The sequence below is a fragment of the Gymnogyps californianus genome, chromosome 5 (genome assembly GCF_018139145.2).
Source record: "Gymnogyps californianus isolate 813 chromosome 5, ASM1813914v2, whole genome shotgun sequence".
Taxonomy (NCBI): domain Eukaryota; kingdom Metazoa; phylum Chordata; class Aves; order Accipitriformes; family Cathartidae; genus Gymnogyps; species Gymnogyps californianus.
Window position 1 is genome coordinate 20,103,789 of NC_059475.1, and position 19,193 is coordinate 20,122,981.

At 42.0% G+C, this 19,193-nt stretch overlaps 1 protein-coding gene across 2 annotated transcripts in view; it reads right to left on the minus strand.

The window, feature by feature from the left end:
* TSPAN4 (tetraspanin 4) overlaps nucleotides 1-19,193 on the minus strand; it is a 391,838-nt gene that overhangs the window by 295,207 nt on the left and 77,438 nt on the right. The window contains exon 2 of one of the 2 annotated variants that reach the window (XM_050896896.1): nucleotides 11,502-11,583. The exons of the other annotated variant lie outside the window; for it this stretch is intronic. The gene's annotated coding sequence lies outside the window, so the exon portion shown is untranslated. The remainder of the gene's footprint in view (nucleotides 1-11,501; nucleotides 11,584-19,193) is intronic. 2 annotated transcript variants of the gene reach the window in all.

Here is a 19,193-nt window from a genome sequence, read left to right on the forward strand (position 1 = left end):
TCCCTCCCACGGGAGACAGTCCTTCACGAACTTCTCCAACGTGAGTCCTTCCCACAGGCTGCAGTTCTTCACGAACTGCTGCAGCATGGGTCCCTTCCACGGGTGCAGTCCTTCAGGAACAGACTGCTCCAGCGTGGGTCCCCCGCGGGGTCACAAGTCCTGCCAGCAAACCTGCTTCAGCGTGGGCTCCTCTCTCCACAGGGCCACGGGTCCGCAGGTCCTGCCAGGAGCCTGCTCCAGCGCGGGCTTCCCACGGGGTCACAGCGTCCTTCGGGCATCCACCTGCTCCGGCGTGGGGTCCTCCACGGGCTGCAGGTAGATATCTGCTCCACCGTGGACCTCCATGGGCTGCAGGGGGACAGCCTGCCTCACCATGGTCTTCACCACGGGCTGCAGGGGAATCTCTGCTCCAGCGCCTGGAGCACCTCCTCCCCTTCCTTCTCCACTGACCTTGGTGTCTGCAGAGTTGTTTCTCTCACATCTTCTCACTCCTCTCTCTCTGGCTGCAACTGCAACTCCCCTGTAACTTCTTTTGCCTTTCTTAAATATGTTATCACAGAGGCGCTACCACTGTTGCTGGTTGGCTCGGCCTTGGCTAGCAGCGGGTCTGTCTTGGAACCTGCTGGCATTAACTTTATCGGACATAGGGGAAGCTTCTAGCAGCTTCTCACAGAAGCCACCCCTATAGCCCCCCCACCACCAAAACCTTGCCACGCAAACCCAATACAATTATTAAATTAATAGAAATGCAATATGCACTTGCACTATGGAAAGGACTTCTAGAATGCTAACTTCCTTTTATAATTCCACTGGCAGGAGAGAACTAGCTTGTGAATTCACGATATGGAGTATATGACTTGCTCTTGGCCTACCTTTAGTGCCCTCACACTGATAACTCTTTAAGACCATTTTCAGATGAGAGGAGCTTTCATGATTATGATACTCAGCATAAAGAGCAGAGGGTGGTGGGTAAATTAAAGTTTAGCTACAATTTACCAGTCATATCCGGAGCTGGTATAAAATTGCATCACTCTATTAAGGCTGTAGTTCCACATAATTATTTTTATTGACAGCACATCTGATTTAAGAGGGCTAACTCTCCCTCCCAGTGCAACTCTGCTCTCCTCACAGCAGAGTCCACTGCCACCTTACTTAAGCTGATTCAGTTACTTGCATTGCCATGCTCTAAATTAGAGCTGTGAAATCAGGCAGCTAAAATAATGCAAATATAAATAAATGAAACTTTAATGAAGCTATGGTAACTTCCACCAGTTTCAAATCTGACTCTGTGTTGTTCATGAACTGCAACTCCTTCTTGATTTCACAAATTTATTTGTGTTTCTGTCATTTGGGTCTAAACAGTGACTGCAGGGAGACAGCAACATCTAAACAGACGAACACATTCATCAGCTGCTCACTGGGTGCTAAGTGTTGGAGTTATTTTGGTCAGCTATAGTCTAATATATGTATCGTATTTCCCCCTTAGCATAAATAAAAGGTGAGGGTGAACTCACATCTGTTTGCAGGCAGTTAGTTTTAACCATCTCCTATCCATCCAAACAGTCCTGGACTAGTGAGACCTTTTGAAGCAATCAGGACCAAATAAGGATTAACTAATTTCCATTGATCCCAGAAAAGGGAGCAATATCAAGCTCTTGGGGCTGACCTGAAGCCAAGACCTTCAGTGAGAGGCTAAGTGCTCCATTTTCCACCTGGAGTCAAAGCAGATCCTCTGAGAACTGACCACAGGCATTTGCACACAGCCACGCCACGTCAGCTCTTGGCCAAGTAAAAGATGCTGGTTCACCAGAACTGCAGACAATGAACTGAAAGCAAGCAGAATGCCAAGAACATAAGGAAGCAGTGGTCCAACACAGCAAAGAACACAAGGCTGTTCATGAGGTCCATGCAGAGGAAAGACTTTTTTGATGGAGAAGCAACTGTGCACACTGCCCAGTGGAAGGGGCAGGGGCCATGTGCTCAGGCGAGCTGAAGGTTATCCCTAGCTCTTGTTTATTCGGTAGATACTTGCCTTTGGTATCTTTTCCCATTCCCATTGGAATTAGCTGAGCTATCTCACCAAATTTCTGTGAGGCTTCATCCAGAAAATGATAAAACTGTAAGGTCCTTAGATGAATGATACCACAGAGATGAACAGCATTTATTTTTTTCAGTTTTAAATATTGGTACTCTGCCCATGGGCCTAGGCTGCAGCGCACCTGAGGGCTGCCCCCTTCCTTTGGGAACCTTGGACAGAGCTGTGGGAGCTGCTTTGGGGCTTTTTTGGGGCTGAGACTCTACCATTTGGCCCCCAACTGAGCTACAGCATTAATCCTGGAGCAACAGCAGAGCTCATGCATTCGGCAGTTAGTGCCTTTAGACAGACACAAATAATTCACAGGCCAGTGGGTGGCTGTGACAGATGGCAACCTCTGAATGATGAAGGCCACGTTCTCTGCTGAAGCGAACTGGGACAGCATGGCAGGAAAGCCAGCAGACCTCCAGCTCTGAAGAGCGGGGAGCCCAGGCTATCCAAAGTCACCAAGCAATTCCTGTGTATTAACTAATTTCAATTTCATCAGGATCTTGCAGCCTCTGCCTGCATTTTCTCCTCTCTTTCCACTCCCTTTACTTCTGTTTTTCTTTCCCTCAGTACTCTTCCCTTGCCTTTCTCCATCTTTTCCGTTAGACATGTCTCATGCTCTCACACCTTGTTTCATGTGACGCACTGACCACCTCCTCTCATTTTCTGAGCCAAATATCCTTGTCTGACTTAAGAGATGTTTCCGCTTTTAAACTCTACTGTTATGAAAGAGATGGAGGCAAAAGGTGGGAGTTTTGTGGAGCCAGCACACAGATACGCAGTGCAGTGTTTCAATCTGTGGTACACATTTTTAGATGAAGAGTCGAGAAGATTGTTTGCTTCTGCTAGTTTAAATAAAATGAAAGGGCACAATTCTGAACCTGACTCATTACTGGGCACACTCTCTGAACTACTTGAAGCAAGCAGTGAGGTACAGAAGCAATGCCAACTGTAATCACTGTAGGTCCTGGTATGCTTAGAAATTAATCAAAGTAGCTACCGCTGAATAAATACTTTCAAGTGGTTTCAAGAGTTCAATTTCTACAGACACTCTTACTCCAGAACAAGTGTCCTCATAGGGGATTATATCTATATAATTAACCTAAAATAGTTTATCCTAGGAAAAGTCCAGGAGTAGAAAGATCTTAGGATTTGGCTGATCACACAGAGAAAACTTTCCAATCAAATTCACTTTCCCTACAGCTTTGCTCATTTTGTTTCAACTTCATTTCAAGTCTTTACTGCCTACTTAGGTCACTTCCACTACAACCTGTGATCTTACAGAAGAAACCGGAGAAGGAAAAGTATCCACTGCATTGAGGAGAAATAGGGATAGGAATAGGAATAGGCAGGGCTATAAAGAGAATACAGCATTTCACCCTCTGGTAACCAGCCATAACAGTTTGTGGGTTGAAACCAGAGGAAGATCTCTCATTACACCAGGCAAGGAGCTAAAGAACATAGCTGTGACTCGGTGCTGCTAAACACCAGGCAAGCAGAAGACAGGGTATGTATCACTGAAGGGACATGCCCCAGGATAATATTATTTTAATATCTCTTTTTTTCCAAGTTGGCAGGCAACAATACTACGAGCTGGATTGAAGGAGACAGGCTTGGAGCTTGTTTCAAATTTCTTGGAATAGATGAGGGTCTTTGAATTGAAAGGACTGTGGAACAGGACTTTAGTGTGGCTCCTATCCCTCTCTGTGAGTCTATACCCAGCAGCCAAGAAGAAAAAACAGAGGTTCTGCCTCTTTAGTACCTTGCTTCCTCCTCTCTCTGTGCCTGGTGAAGTCCTGGCCAAACTGAGGGGGGAAAAAACTTACCTGCTACTGTAACAGAAGGAAAATATCATCTCTCGTGCTTATGCAACCCTATTACTTTGAACACCATTGAGAACTTCAAGCTGCCGATAACCGCCATCTGCTTTTAAAGAGGGGTGCAGGCTGGGCTTCACAGTGAAGAGGGGAAGAATTAGTTATATTGCTAACCACCTTGCATGACTTGTTTCCACCACAGAGTGTGCTTTATGCAAACTTCTCTGCTTAGAGCATAGAGCTCTTTTTCTTCACTTATCTTTTCCTGAACTCCAGGAAAGACTCCCCACCATAGCAGCCTCCTCAGGTTACACTGGCAGAGCTCCAGCTAGCAAACATGTGATGGTCCAAAGCAGTCTCTCTCAGCGCCTTTGCTTAAAGGAAAAAGTTTTCATGACCTGTCCATTAACTGTAGAGTTAAGCAGAAAAAAATATAAGTGATAACACTGATCAGGTTGTGCAATTCACCTGACTTCCCAAAAGCTCACCAAGTATGGAAGCAGCAGAAGATGCGTAAAAAGCAGAGGCTAGAGATTTTTTTTTCTGAAATAGATGTTCTGTGTAGTGCAATCCCACTTAACTGCCTTTGGTAACATAGGCCATGCCTGAAAACCCATCACCTCAGAAATGCTAGTATTTTCCAGATGTATTATACCCATTAGCATCACCTTCATAACCATATTTCTTGGAGGTCTCCAAGGATTTTAAAGACCAGCTTGTATCTACACTAGTGAAGTAGGGCAAAGCCAGGTCAGATAGAAGTCCTCCTTTTAGTACTCTCCACATTGTATCTTTGCAGCCAAATATTTTCAAGAGCCCTTTACTCAAATTTTCAGAGGAGCTCTGCTGTACCACTTAGGCAGCTAAAGAGGGGAAGAGCAGTTTATAAATGTGCTTGGAGCTCTGCTGCTCCTGCGATGACACCAAACGTCAGACGTATTCAGTACCCAAGGGACATGCAGCATCCTAAGCACCTGGAAGATGTGGCCACCCATTTAAGGAATTAGAAACTAACTAAGCTGGTAATTTTTGCCTCATTCTTCTAGAGCCATAAAACACACCCTAAATCAGAAAGCAAATATTCAGTACCATCTCTGACCATATGAAGTTGTTCCTGTTTTCAGTCTCTTTATCCACTCTGAGCCAATCTTGTCATCATTGCTTCCAGAAGCCTGATTTTATCTTTTTATCGCTGCTGCTACAAGACAGCTTGACTGCAACGAACATGTTTGTAATGAAATCAGTTGACCCAGAAAAGAAGTGCTAACACTGGTCTGGATTAAAAAACAAATACAAGTAAACGCTCTCTATGACTGTAGGCAGTCCATGCTAAAATGCTGGAGCAATACAGGGACTGATCTGTAAAACCAGACTGGAACCAAGGTCCCCTGGTTCTGCGCTTATGCCAGGTTCCTAAGCTTTCCTAAATTTTCCACATTTTAAAGCAGGTGAGTGACCTACTTAGGATAATGTAATTAAAATAAGCAAGAGCGCAATTATCTTTGCTTCAAAAAGGTCTAAAGTTTCCTATATTTTTTTCTCAAAAAGCAGAAGCTTTCTTGGATGTTGTATATTATTAAGATAAAGCAATTTATTTTTGCAGAGCTCAGTTTTAGACTCTTTTTAGAGCTGTGGATATTCATTTACTCACACAAAACATGAGTAATAATATATGCCTGCTCTACTTGCTTGTTTCATTTTCGTTACAGTTTTCTCTAATATGAAGAAAGCTCCTTCATAAAGGGACAGTTTTTTTGGGTGCCAAGCCCAAGATCTACAGGACTTCAAAAACACTATAACAGTACATTTCTTCATCCAGGCTTCTATTAATCAGATGCTTTCATGTTCTTTGACTCAAAATGGCAATGCAAAGTAAAATAGTGCGCTTACACACAGAAAACTCCAAATCCACTCTCAATTGTTTTTTTTGCTACTGATCTGACTCTCTTAGCCACTCAAAAAAACCTTCCTACTTATAGTGCCTCCCAAAGATCATAATCAAATCAAATATTTAACCTGTGTTCCCAAACGGAGAGTGTGTGTGCATGCATGAAGGTGGAATCGGGAAATCACGAAGCACTGCAGAGAGGACTGGACACCAGAATACCATTACAAAAACACCCCAAAGCCATTAAATTTAAGAGATTTCAGCTAATATCAAGCATGTCTGGACTGGCTAAAGAAGAAAAGTTCAGTTTAAAAGACGACCATATAAAAATGGCTCTTACTCCTCCAGGTAAATGGACTCCTTGTTAACGTATTATAGTTACCATTATAGTTCACATTACCGACAGTACACATCCAGCAGCAACACCAGTGGGTATTTTAAATTACATCTGTCCTACTGTTTACAGCTAAGTCTGCTCTGGGGGCAGGAACCTGACTTCACTCCAGCACGCTCCTTCCCTGCAGTGCCTGTTCATGCTGACTGCAGACGCTGGGATGTTGGCAGTGCCAGAGGAAGACAAAGCTCAACCTGAATTTCACATTTGAGAGGTAAGGCATGCAGGGCTTAAAACTGCTTTGTTGGATTGAGGTATAAGCAGCTTATCACAGAGGGTCTGGGATACTATTTGTAATCAAATCTAAATCTCCTGAGCACTATTTTGTCCCAACCACAAGCCCAGATTTCTCCTTTACTGCAGAGCTGACAGTCCAGTCTGTGAGTTCACATTTCATAGTAAAAAAGCAATGAAAGGAGCTCCTGTATTTTCTGTTTAACATTTCAGCCTTCTCAAGGGTAATAAAACAAAATCTCTCTACAACAACAGATAAGTCAGACAAATAAAATGTCAAACTACTTTGGAAATAAGCTAGTCAAGATAATAGAATAAATCTCTTGGGAAGCCATTAATTGCATTCTTCTATGCATTTGGTAAAGACGCTTCCAGAGGACGCGTGATAGCTAATACAAAAGGATGTGCTATTTTTGTATCTCTTCTTTAAAATGAATTTAGTGCAAAAAAGATACCTGATTAATATCTGGGGAACCTAAAGCCTTCCCCACATCCTTAGGAGAAATGATATCACTGACAGTTCTATTAACAAACCAAAGCAAAGGCTGCATGGTCGCACAGAGGGAGCCCCATGCTAAGACTCCAGGGCAGGAATCCTCATCCCAGTTCTCCTGCCAGCCAAGTGACCATAGGGGCAAACTTGTTTCTCTGTTACGTATCTGCAATGTGAGGTTAATCATACTTCATGAAACGTTGAGATCTATCAGCGCAATGCTCATTGCAAGAGCTCTGTATTTTTATTACCACCAAATTCCCTAGCTGCACCCATAACACAAAGGGAATAAAAACTCCCTATCAACCAAATAAGCAGCTAAGTTGTGAGTAAAACAGCAATACAGGATACAGCCATATTTATTCACTTGCATTGCTTCCTGCAAAACAAAGATGACAGTAAAAGCCCATACTAATAATTACTCAACATCACAAAACAAGAACATATCAGCCAGACTTAACTTTTCGTATTATGCTTTCCAAATTACTTGCCATTGTCACCACAATACAGCATGAAAAATACTGCACTCAGCCTCTATTTTTGATTAACCAGGTGCTCTGGGAATTTCTGTCTATCCCTAATCATAATTAAAAGTTTTTATTCCCATTTTCAGTGTGGCTTGCTGGCAATTAAATCTGTTTGGAAAGAAACAACTTTTTTTCTTCCATAGAAATTACTTACTTGTTTTTAAAAATAAAGTAGACCTGTTAGGTTAAAAAGCTAATTCTTATCCCTCCTCCTGCCTAGATGTTATTAATGAAGTTTCCTCATCTCCCAGTGACTCTCACAAGAGTTGGAGAAATTCAGCATCTCTCAGAAGGTGAGCAAGACCTTCAGTGAAGATTGCAATATGATAATGAAAGCTCTTGCAGCAAGCCCTGTTTCTGCCCTGAAAGCACAGGGATGTGCTAAGCAAAACTCCAGCTTATGAGCTGTCTGAGGAAGGAATTTTTGAGGACTGTCTGGCACAGTGTGGTTCTTTCCTTGACTGACGTGCACACAGATGAGCAGAGAGAAACTCTTGGTTTGCAAATCTTTTCCCTGGGCTCAGATTCCTGGTCCTCTGCTTTCACAGTTTGGTCTAAAATGGAGGTTTCATCTTCATGACTTTTGTTGCCATTTGTAGTTGGAAAAGGGCTTCTCAAAGTGAGATTTTTCACTTCTTATTGATTACAGCTGTCAAAGGAGCCTGCAGGTTTTCTCCAACCTGTCAGCCCCAAGGTGTTCAGCATGGCAAACCAGTCTCCCTGTCAGCAGTGAGGCAAGAAGCAGGAATAGCTAAAGAAAAACAAAAATGGGTGGGGAAAGCAAAGCATTACTCCCCTCCACAATGACTCCACTCCTACCATCAGGCACGTGGGCAAAAAGTCTTTTCATGGCACAAAGATTGTTTTAAATCCCTCAGAGTCTACAACCTGACAGCTTCTGGACTAGACTCCTTGTCTGTGTGTAAGTACTGCACAGCCACAGGCAGACATTTCCCTCCCTTTCTGCCAGTGAAAGGAAGACAACGGTGTTCCATTTTTCCACCACCCCATCTCGTCTGCACAGCAGAAGTGACTGTTTTGGCTAAATCTCACCTCCCAGTGACGCTGCACTTGAGGTGACAATTCATACTGCCTGATTTGAATGGTGAAATACTACTTGGGAAACTGTCCTGGTTTCAGCTGGGACAGAGTTAACTCTCTTCTTAGTAGCTGGTACAGTGCTGGGTTTTGGATTCAGTGTGAGAATGATGCTGATAACACACTGATGTTTTAGTTGTTGCTAAGTAGTGCTTAGCTTAAGCCAAGGACTTTTCAGTTTCCCATGCTCTGCGAGCATGCAGGTGTACCAGAAGCTGGGAGGGAGCATAGCCAGGACAGCTGACCCAAACTAGCCAAAGGGGTATTCCATACCATAGAGCATGATGCTCAGTATATAAACTGGGGGGAGTTGGCCAGGGCGGGGCGGATCACTGCTCGGGCATCGGTCAGTGGATGGTGAGCAATTGCATTGTGCATCACTGGTCTTTTCTTGGGTTTTATTTCTCTCTTTTTTTGTTATATTCCTTTTCATTACAATTATTATTATTAGTTAGTACTATATTTTATTTTACTTTAGATATTAAACTGTTCTTATCTCAACCAACGAGTCTTACTTTTTTTCCCGATTCTCCTCCCCATCCTACTGGGAGGGGGGAGGGGGGAGCGGCTGCGTGGTGCTTAGTTGCTGGCTGGGATTAAACCATGACAGAAACTCACGCTTCTTTCCTATAATTTAAAGTACAAACACTGAATATATCCATAATCAAATACATTCACTATCAGCCCAAACAGATGCCCCCAGCACTCATTCACCGTGTTTCACTACAAGCCCTTACACCACAGAAAAAAAGGGTTTGTCCTTAGTCTGTAAAGACAATCTTAAAGACTCTATATAAAAATTTTCTGCAGAGAAACAGATTTTGTTTGGGTTTTTTTCTGCACACTTATATGGCAGTGCTGTGTACAATGCTGTAAGGATGAGGGAGTAAACATGGCCCTAAGAGCTGTATCCTCTAAATTATACAGTGATGCTGTATGAATATTTACAGTAACAAAGCAAACAAAGAAGCCTCCTACTCTTCTCTGATCTTTGCCTATTAGAAGCTCTGCTTGAGTTAAATATATAATCACACAAAACCAACAAAATCATCACTGGCAATGCAGAAAATTGGGTCAGTCCAACTGCTGAAAGCCTGTGTTTGCTGCATCTCCTTAGCCTAAACCTATAATTCAGTTTGAGAATTGAAAGCAAAGTTGCTCAAGTTTTGACACAGTAATTCAGAAAATAAAACAAACCTCTAGTCCGATTATAGACTCTATTATGTGGTAACCTATGGCCACTCTACCAAACTAACCTGCTCGGTTTAACTGTAAAAGCTACATGGACAGAATAGCCCTTCTGAGGGGCCTGTAGTAACAACAGATATTTTAGTCTTCACAGACAACACAAAGGGTGAAAAAGTGACAAAAAGAGTTATTTTCTAGCATAAATTGCTGAGCTTTGATTGATTCAATTCAATTGACGCAGGGTAATGTTAACTATATAGCACAGAGCTTAATTCCAGTTGTAACTAACATGGTAGTCATAGATACATATAAAAGCAAAGAAAATGCCTTTTCCCGCAAAGAACCAGAGAGCTAGGAGCTGGAGGAGAACAGTCACTGAAAATCAAGCAACATAAAAATTCCTGATAGACACCAGCTTTTGAGAATAGCGGAGTCAAAAGTTAATACCACTTAACATCAGATGCCCGACTTCAATTCTGCTTCACACCACAGACCTTGGTCAAATCCTCAGTTTGCATGTGCTGCAGAAGTCCACAGACGTACACGGATTTAAATAATCACTTGCAACTCCCAATTAAAAGGCACACCATGCAGCGGTGATTGCTTTTCTGAGTGTCTCCAGTAGCTTGTCAACAGTGAGTGCTTGCCATTTGCTATCATGCAGATTTTTGTTTCAACTGCAAACCAGAAATTATTTTTCTTTCCAGATTTCTGACAAAATCTGATTTTCAACTGGAGGTTGGGGCTGGTCACTGTGTCCACTGTAACTGTTTAAAGGAGACCAAAATAGGAAGTATCTAAGTTAAATAAAAGAAAGGGGGAAGACTAACCCTCCATTTAAATGCTTCACCGCTTCGGATCCACCCACTTGGAAGTTATTCATGTTTTACTTGTAGTTTTATTCTTCCAGAAGATTCAGAAATATTTTTCCCTACAGGGCTTTAGAGGGGACTGAACATAAACTCCAATGTATCGTCTTCTTCCTTTCTCCTCACTTCAGGGCCTGCGCTCTGTGAGATTATCCTAAAGATATCTCGGTGTCTTAGTCATTTGTTGCTGGGTGATCAACTATCAGCAGATCCTTACAGCAACTGTGCCAGATGCTGCAGCACCTCTTTTTTAATCTGTTTGTCTGTCCTTCCCTTATCACAGCATGTTCTTCAACACCTCCACCGTTTTTATAACATGATTGGAAGGACTGGGCTGGTTTTTTTCCCTATTCAAAATACAAAGACTGTGCACAAAAGATGCAGGTTAAAGGGGGAAAGAATGAAGACGGACAGATTTCATGTGTGACTTTGGCAGACAGGATTTTTTTTTTTTTTTTTTTTTTCCTTAAACAGTGAAGTCTCATAATAGATCAGCCTTGATCATAAATGGAAAAAATTGATCTGGCTTGGAAAGAACAGAGTTGCTCCCAGTATTCAGGTAAATAGTACCCACATCACTTGAAGTTAGATCAGTTTGCCAGTAATACTAAAAAAACCAGAGGATCCTGGGATAATAATTCAATGCCCACTTCAGTCCCCTCACCCAAAGGGCTCAGCACAATGTCTTTCCAGACCATCCCACTCTGAGGCAAACAACGAAACACAATCCACATCAGCAGTAAGCAACATTTCTGTTACCAGCCTGATCCATTATATTAATTATAATAGCTTCTGCAGATTGTCTCTTCTACTCTTTAAAAAGACATTCACTGAGGCCTTAAGTTCAAATGCAATTATCCACTCAGAACTTTATTTTAGATCAATAAATTGATCACAGCCATTCATGTACCTGATGCAGGAATGGGAGCTCAGAGCAGCTGATATGATCCCAGTTGACAAGGTGGCCTCTTTGCAACCAGAAAACTGGGGACCTGCAAAACAGGAGCCTGTGTGTCAGAAGCCACATGTCTTTTGCAAAATACAAGGAAAACAACTCTCTCTAACCATGTCTTTCGGGAAGGACAAAAGAGACACCCCTCCTCATTAACTGGACTAAAATCACTGGATTGAAATCTACTAGAGAAAAACCTGGCAAGGTATAAAAGTTTTCATTAGCATGACTGTAAAGGGATGGTGCATGACACCCGTAGCTTGGCTCATGAAATCATCAGAATGACAACACCCGCCGACAGCAGTGGGAGCAGAGCGTGGGGGAGACATCATGTTCTCAAGCTGGTGGGATCAAGCTCTTCACTCTCAATGGGACTTAAGCTCCTTTCTCCCATGGGCACTTCTGAACATCCCACACAGCATGTTTCCACTTAGGCCCATGTTCAAGCACTTAATTAGAACAGGGTAGCATTATCAGCTTCTTTGCATAATCTGAATCACATTAAACACTGGATCAGATATGAGCACTTCACAGACTTGAGACTCAAAAAAGATGCATACATAAATTCTACACATCCAGAATATGTAATGTATAAATCCATTATTTTGGGGGGAAAAAAGTTTGTTGAGGAACAGAAAATACAAGAAACTAATATTGCCAAGTTAATCTAAAGAAAAATAAAAAATCAGTTTCCTAAAATCAAAATGTTTTTATAAAACACTGAGCATTAGAATCTCTTTATTACCTAATATTTTGGCTTTTTAGAAACTTATGCTTTTGATCTTTTTCTCTATAACCGCAAAGACTAATTTTTAATTTATATTTTTAAATGAAAGCTGAGATCTCCCCAAAATCTCATGCATACAGAAATTGGAAGGTTTTTTAATAAACTAAAAATAAAAAAAATAATTTAAAAAAATTAATAGAACAGCAAAAGGTATCATTAGTGGGACCGTACTGTACAAAAGAATGAGATGACTGCACATAGCACTGGAGGAGACAAGACAGCAGGAAAATTAAACCTCCATCCCAGGTCAGGTCATTGTGCATGTGATACTCTGTATTAAAACTTAGCTTCACAGAATCACAGACCGGTTGAGGTTGGAAGGGACCTCTGGAGGTCCACCTGATCCAACCACCCTGTTCAAGCAGGGCCACCTAGAGCCAGCTGCCCAGGATTGTGTCCAGCCAGCTTTTAAAGATCTCCAAGGATAGAGACTCCACAACGTCTCTGGGCAACCTGTGCCAGTGCTCAGTCACCCTCACAGCAAAAAAGCGTTTCCCGATATCCAGACAGAACCTCCTATGTTTCAGTTTGTGCCCATTGCCTCTTGTCCTGTCACTGGGCACCACTAAAAAGAGCCTGGCTCCAATCTTCTTTGCACCCTCTCTTCCGGTATTTATATACATTGATAAGATCCCCCCTGAGCCTTTTCTTCTCAAAGCTGAATAGTCCCAGCTCTCTCAGCCTTTCCTCATATGAGAGATGCTCCAGTCCCTTAGTCATCTTTATGGCCCTTCACTTCTGTCACGATAAGACTCACATACAAATGCATACTGCTTCTAAACACACAAGAAATCTTCTCAAAGCCCACAGGGTACTTGGCAGGTGCAGCTGTTAGATCCTGTTCTAACGCAAACTGCCTGGGAATCAACACTCTGCCAGCTTGCTACCAGCAGGTTTTAGTAAAAAGGTGGCTTGGTGACACTTCCCTTCCTCCAGGAGCCCAGAGAACTTGAGAACAAGAGATTTATCAAATGCTATGGCTCTGCTCAGCTTTGCCCATGCTCCTCACCCCCCATCACCCCAATTATGGACTGGCTGAAAGGCTTTGAAGGGAAAGCTTTTAAGTGGAGAATGTGATAAGCAGAATAACAAGAGTTTTTATGCCAATGTAATGACTGCCGTAGTTATTGTTTAAGGCAGGATTAGTGCACTTGGAGTGATAGAAACCATCAGGAATGGACAATTAAGAGTTCAGACTAATCCTCAAAGACAAGATCCTTAAAGACCTAATAGCCTGACTGAAACCGGTGAGATCAGAGAGTGATTTAACTCTTTCAAAAGGCCTACAAGGCCTTTGACACTTATTTTCCCAGTAGGCTTTCCTTGCCTTCGTTTCAAAGTCATCCAAAAGGGTGGACTTCAAATACCTGTTTCAAGTGAAAAGGATGGCACCAGAGGATGTATTTTATTCAACCAGACAGACTCTACAAGAACAAACACAGATGTTCACCACTCCCCTTCTACTTCGTGAGAAAAAAAAAAAAAAAAGAAAAATTACTGAATAAATGAGATAGATTAATTAGATTAGACAGACAGAAGAAATAGGGCCATTCCTTCCCATTTAAGCACACTCTCAGTTCAGGAGAAGTACTGAGAAGCGAAAAAAAAAATCTATTGCGTAAATTAAACAATTCAAGTACAGCATTAGAAGATCTTTCAAGTAAGAAGTAATCCTGTAAAAGAAAAGAGACTATGAACCACTGATTGCACTGATGTGTCTTTACCCACTTTTGAACACTTCTGCTGCTTAAAACAGCATTACTGTATCAGGCACGGAGCTTAAAGTGCCATGCAAGATACAAAAATCTGCTTTTCCCCATAATGTCTTCAATCCAAAGCGCATCCATAGTATGGGAACAGATTATTCACAACTGGAAAAATGCGTCCCAACTCTATTTCCCAGCAGCTCTCAAGAGAGGATTTTATAGAAGTGAGGCATGAACAGGAGGACATCTTGGGAGAACTTTACATATTAAAAAGGACCTCATTGGGACATATGTGTCTTTCTTTTCATTTCCAGCTTATGAGAACAAACAGAATTCTATGTTTGCTCCAGTTTCAAATGGCAAAAGCAGCAAAACCAACAAAAATTTGAGTAAAATTAAACTTGGAGAAATTGTTTCTACAATGTACCTATCCAAAGTTTCTGCCTTGTTTCCAGTCCAAGAAAGTGCTTGTGTGTCTTGTGCATTGCTTCATCTAGCTTGACTTATATTCTTAGAGACAGAATTTGCTTGACTTACTTTCTTAGAGACCACCACAACTTTAACTCCTCTGTTGTAAATCCTTTTGCATTTTAGCACACAGATCTACATATAAAGATACAACCGACCAGGCACATAGCCCAGAAATAAACTCTAGACTTTTGCCTGAAGCAGAGGAGCAGCTCTGCTGCCCACTTAATGATACATATCTATAGGCAACATTACTAAAATGGCTTCTTCCCTTTTCACAGTTTTTAATCTTTTTGTTTTATGAACTTATTTTTTCACGTCTGCCAGAAAACCAGACTAATAAGGAATGTCAGCATCCATTCTGTTGAAAATATTTAAAACCATACTGGCCCCATCAAAATATTAACCACAAAGTTCTTTAAACTTTTTCATTTAACTTTCAAAGGGTAAAAAACCCAAGATCTCTTTGTTGTCATCATCTACATTTTTTAAAATCTGGATGCTCTGTTAGCCCATTACTACAGCTGTTGATTGTTCACTGAGGTTAACTCACATTATTGCAGCTAACATGCTCAAAGCCTATGCAACTTCAGGCTTACTTGACATCAGCCACACTGTGACTGTTCAAACTCCTGCTACCGAAGTTCCCTTCAACAAAAATTAAGCCTCTGAGTTTATGATTATATATTCAGCCTAACTAGTCCCAGTTAAAGCAAAAGAGACGCAAGATGTAAGGTCAAAAAAATGTTTCTGTCCCCTTCCTTTGCTTGGTGTTTGTTTAAATTCTGCCTGTCCTGGAAGGAAGAAAGAGCTGAAAATGTTTTGATAAATTAATTGAAAGGTTTTATTTAATACTACTGCACTCAATACTTTCTTTAATACTATAAAATAACATCCTAGGAACATGCTTAGCTGATCTTTTGTATGAGAGTCTCAATAGCATTCTTAAAAATGCATACACTGCTGACACTGAAACACATCCAATCATATTAGAATCATAAATAATTTCTTTAAAAGCCTGGTGCAAAGGCAGAATTCATTGCTCTTCAGCAGCCACTCCAACTGATGAAGCAAGCTCAGTTTCCAGGGGGAAGAAAAAAGTATCACAAATGCAAACCAGAAATCTGAAAGGCAGTGGCAGCATGGCCAACGTTAAACAGATCAGATTAAACGAATGATATTTCCATCATGCCCTAAAGGCAACTAATAGGGCACTCTGTCTCCTGGGAGGGAAGACATCTCTAGCTCAAGGCCTCCCCACCCTGGTACCCAAGGTTCAGCCTTGGCCGAAATTTGGGATTAAGAGCAGGTCTGAGTCAGCTGATGGGGACAGCCAGGCAACTGAAAGGAGTGGGGAACACTCCAAATCTGAATTATGAAATATCTGAACACCAGCAGTGTGAGCGACAGTCCTTGCCCTTGCAGCTGGAGACAAGCTCTAACTAGCAGCATTTTGCAGGTAGCTCCCACCTGGGAGTGTGTTTTTAAGCAACAAGGATTATGTACCACCACCACTCTCTCACACACACAGACACATCTAAGACAACAGCCAGATAGTCATTACCTCCTTGTCTCCCCTGATGTGTGAGACTCCTTACCAAGAGAAGGCTTGTCGGAAAACAATTTAAAAAAAAATACTGGCAAACTGAAGGCTCTGTTTTTCACCAGGATTCAAAATGGGTACATTTTCCAGTCCTTTGTGAAACATTTCCTTTCAGCATTATTAATTGGATTGTTTTCATTTCAAGGGGGAAACAATTGACAAAATGCTTCTACCATCAATAAAGAATCATTAATCCTGACATTTCTGTGGAAAAAGTGACTACCAAAAAAGTCATTTTGGTATAAGAACTTGACTGCTCATTGACAACACACCACACGCTCCCCCTGCTGTGTTCTTGAAAGAGCCCACGTGGTGCTGTCTGCTGCCTGAAGACAGCATCATCTACAATGCCTACTACCAAAAGACAGCTTAAAGCCTGAGTTATCAAACGTCAATTGAATCTGGAATTCCTCAAGGTATGGTATTCTGCAGCTGATTTTCTCCTTCTCTATATATTTTCTTCTCACTATCTGCGGAGATCCTCAGGGATCACATTTCTCTGCATCTCCTGGAGCACCAGAGCAGAAAGAGAAAGGGACTGAATTTTCTTTCTCTCCCTTGACAGAAATACATCTACTCCTGATGGGCTGCATGGTACCAGAATGCTGCAGTCTACTATTTGATGAGAAAAGGCAGGAATGATGAGCTTCACAGGCTCCCAAATCCAACACAGCCATCTAAATATGTTTTCCATTGCACTGCATATTAGCTTGGCATAGAAATGATTTGTGTCAATGCTGTATACAGATTATTCACAAGTAAATAAGATCAACGCTGAGGCTGGAAAACTCATTACACAAATAATAAATTCCAGCGGCTCAAACAGAGATGCAGTACTATGTAGAATAGGACAGTATTGATTGACAAGAAGTCATCCAGCTCCAGTCTCAAGCAACTCATGTAGCTGAAGTATTCCAGAGAATAAAGCCATATTTGATCTTTTCATATTTCCTCATCAGATATAATTTAGTAACAGGTATGCCTAAACTGTCCAGAAGCCAGCACAGTCCTGAGGAAAACAAAACCTTACATCAGGCTCTTGAAGGCTGCAGGACCAGATACAGAAATGAGACTGCAAGGAAGTGAGGATATTACTCCCGTCCACAGAGACCCAGCAGACTTTAGAGAAATGACAGGGGCCTTTTACAATACATTTAAGCTTCAACATACAAAAACAGAAAGATTATAAAATGTCAATGGCTGCAGACTGCTGGGGCACTTTGGGCAATGACACAACCTTGTAAGTACATTGAACTTTTCTAAGCCTTAAAAGCTTCTTGAGACAAAAAAAAAAAACCCATCCTCCCTCCCAGCTCTAACTATAATATGCCATACAACCTTGCAGAAGTATAAAAAGCTTTCAGCACAAGTCTAATATGCAGCCATGCATACTGCAAGGTGATCCCTTCTCATTCGAGTTGTTCTGTAGCAATATTTCCCAATGCTTTCTTCTTTGCCACAAAGTAAATCACTGAAAATTCTGCCCCAAACCCACAATGGTTAAATTACCAACTTACCTTTCTCTATTATCTAAGTTGCATTAATTATGTTCAGCTTAATGGAAGCAATTATTTAATTAGTACGAACTGCTGTTCACCTACATACTCCTGTAGAAACATTTTGGGTTACACACAGGCCAATTACTTGCTGAATTGCACAGCACCTCATCACAAAGCTATTAAAAGTTCAGCAGAAAACTCCCTAGACAGTACAAGGCTTTCGCTTTCAGAAAACTGTGACGCCAGTGGAGTGAAACTGAGAGGGTTGACGCGTACACCTTTGAAACAGCTGCCCTTACATTAAATGAGTATAACTGTTTTAGAAATCAATAAAGTATTTCCCACCTACCCCACTAGCATTAATACTATGACTACTACTAATATGGGCATAGTACTGGACAGGATGAGATTCCCACTTTAGTGAGAGCTGACTACCCTCACACATGCACATACACTCACAGACAGCACTTTCTCTAATAAGCACACAACTAGATAGCATACACAAAAGACAGGAGGAAGAAGGCTAGCCTAAGTGTCTCTCTTAACCTAAGCTTTGAATTTAAGACACTTCAGATACTTGCCTAAAACTCCATAGCATCAGTGTGGACCTAAGTGACTCATTCAAGCTTGTACTGCAGTGTGACTCTAGTCCTTGACTCCTAGCTTACTGCCTTTCTCACAAAATCATCTGGCCAACGGCAAGCGACCCTTCCTGGAGAAGCAGCTCGGCTGCTCCCGTGACAGCGTGTTCTCTTACCTCTTTGCACACACTCCCACTGAGCTTCTCCTGACCAGCCGAGGACAATCAGATGGCATGGGTCAATCACCAGACACCACTGAGGAGGAGTTGGACCATTTTCCTAATAAACAGAGAGCACTCAGCTTGAGGTGCTACTGTCTGTAACTAGATGGAGAGTTGAGATGGTGCACTGCCAGCCTGGGAGGAAGCCTGAGTCCCAGACCTGGAGATCTGGAGAGCCTCCAGAGTACAGACATGAGAGCCAGGGACACCTAAACTGTTGCACTGTTTCCCATGAAGAGGGGCTACAAAAACCCTTAATTTCAGGGGGCAGGGAAGAGTACAGAGGTACGTCAAGGCCCGTACAGCACCGAAGGCTATAGCAAGGCTGGCAGAGCTCACTGCCTCAAGGCAACCAGAAACAGAGAGCGTCTGGGGAATGGGAGGTCTCCAGTGGGCATGGAAGCAGAAGCATTGGTAATCCATACATAACCGATCCAGCAGGCCACTGAAAGGGGAATGTTAGTTAATGTTGGCCTAGGAATCACTTACTGAGCAGTCCTGAAGGTAATGAGGTCTTACATAGACAGACACTGAGGACAGTTCACTGAAGTTAATGAATTTTGTTAGGGAATTACTTTCATTAATGCCTTTAAAAAGAGATTTCTCCTACCCTGTGTAGATAACCATGCCTGGGAGGTTTGTGCAGGCAGACATCATTTAAAAACACCCTCTTGAAAAACAGCTACCTCATATGGGGGACGGAGAGGACAATGAAAAGCTGAGACCTTATCTGGCTGGAATTCCTGGATTGCCAGGAAACAGAATGGCCACTTTTAGGGATCATG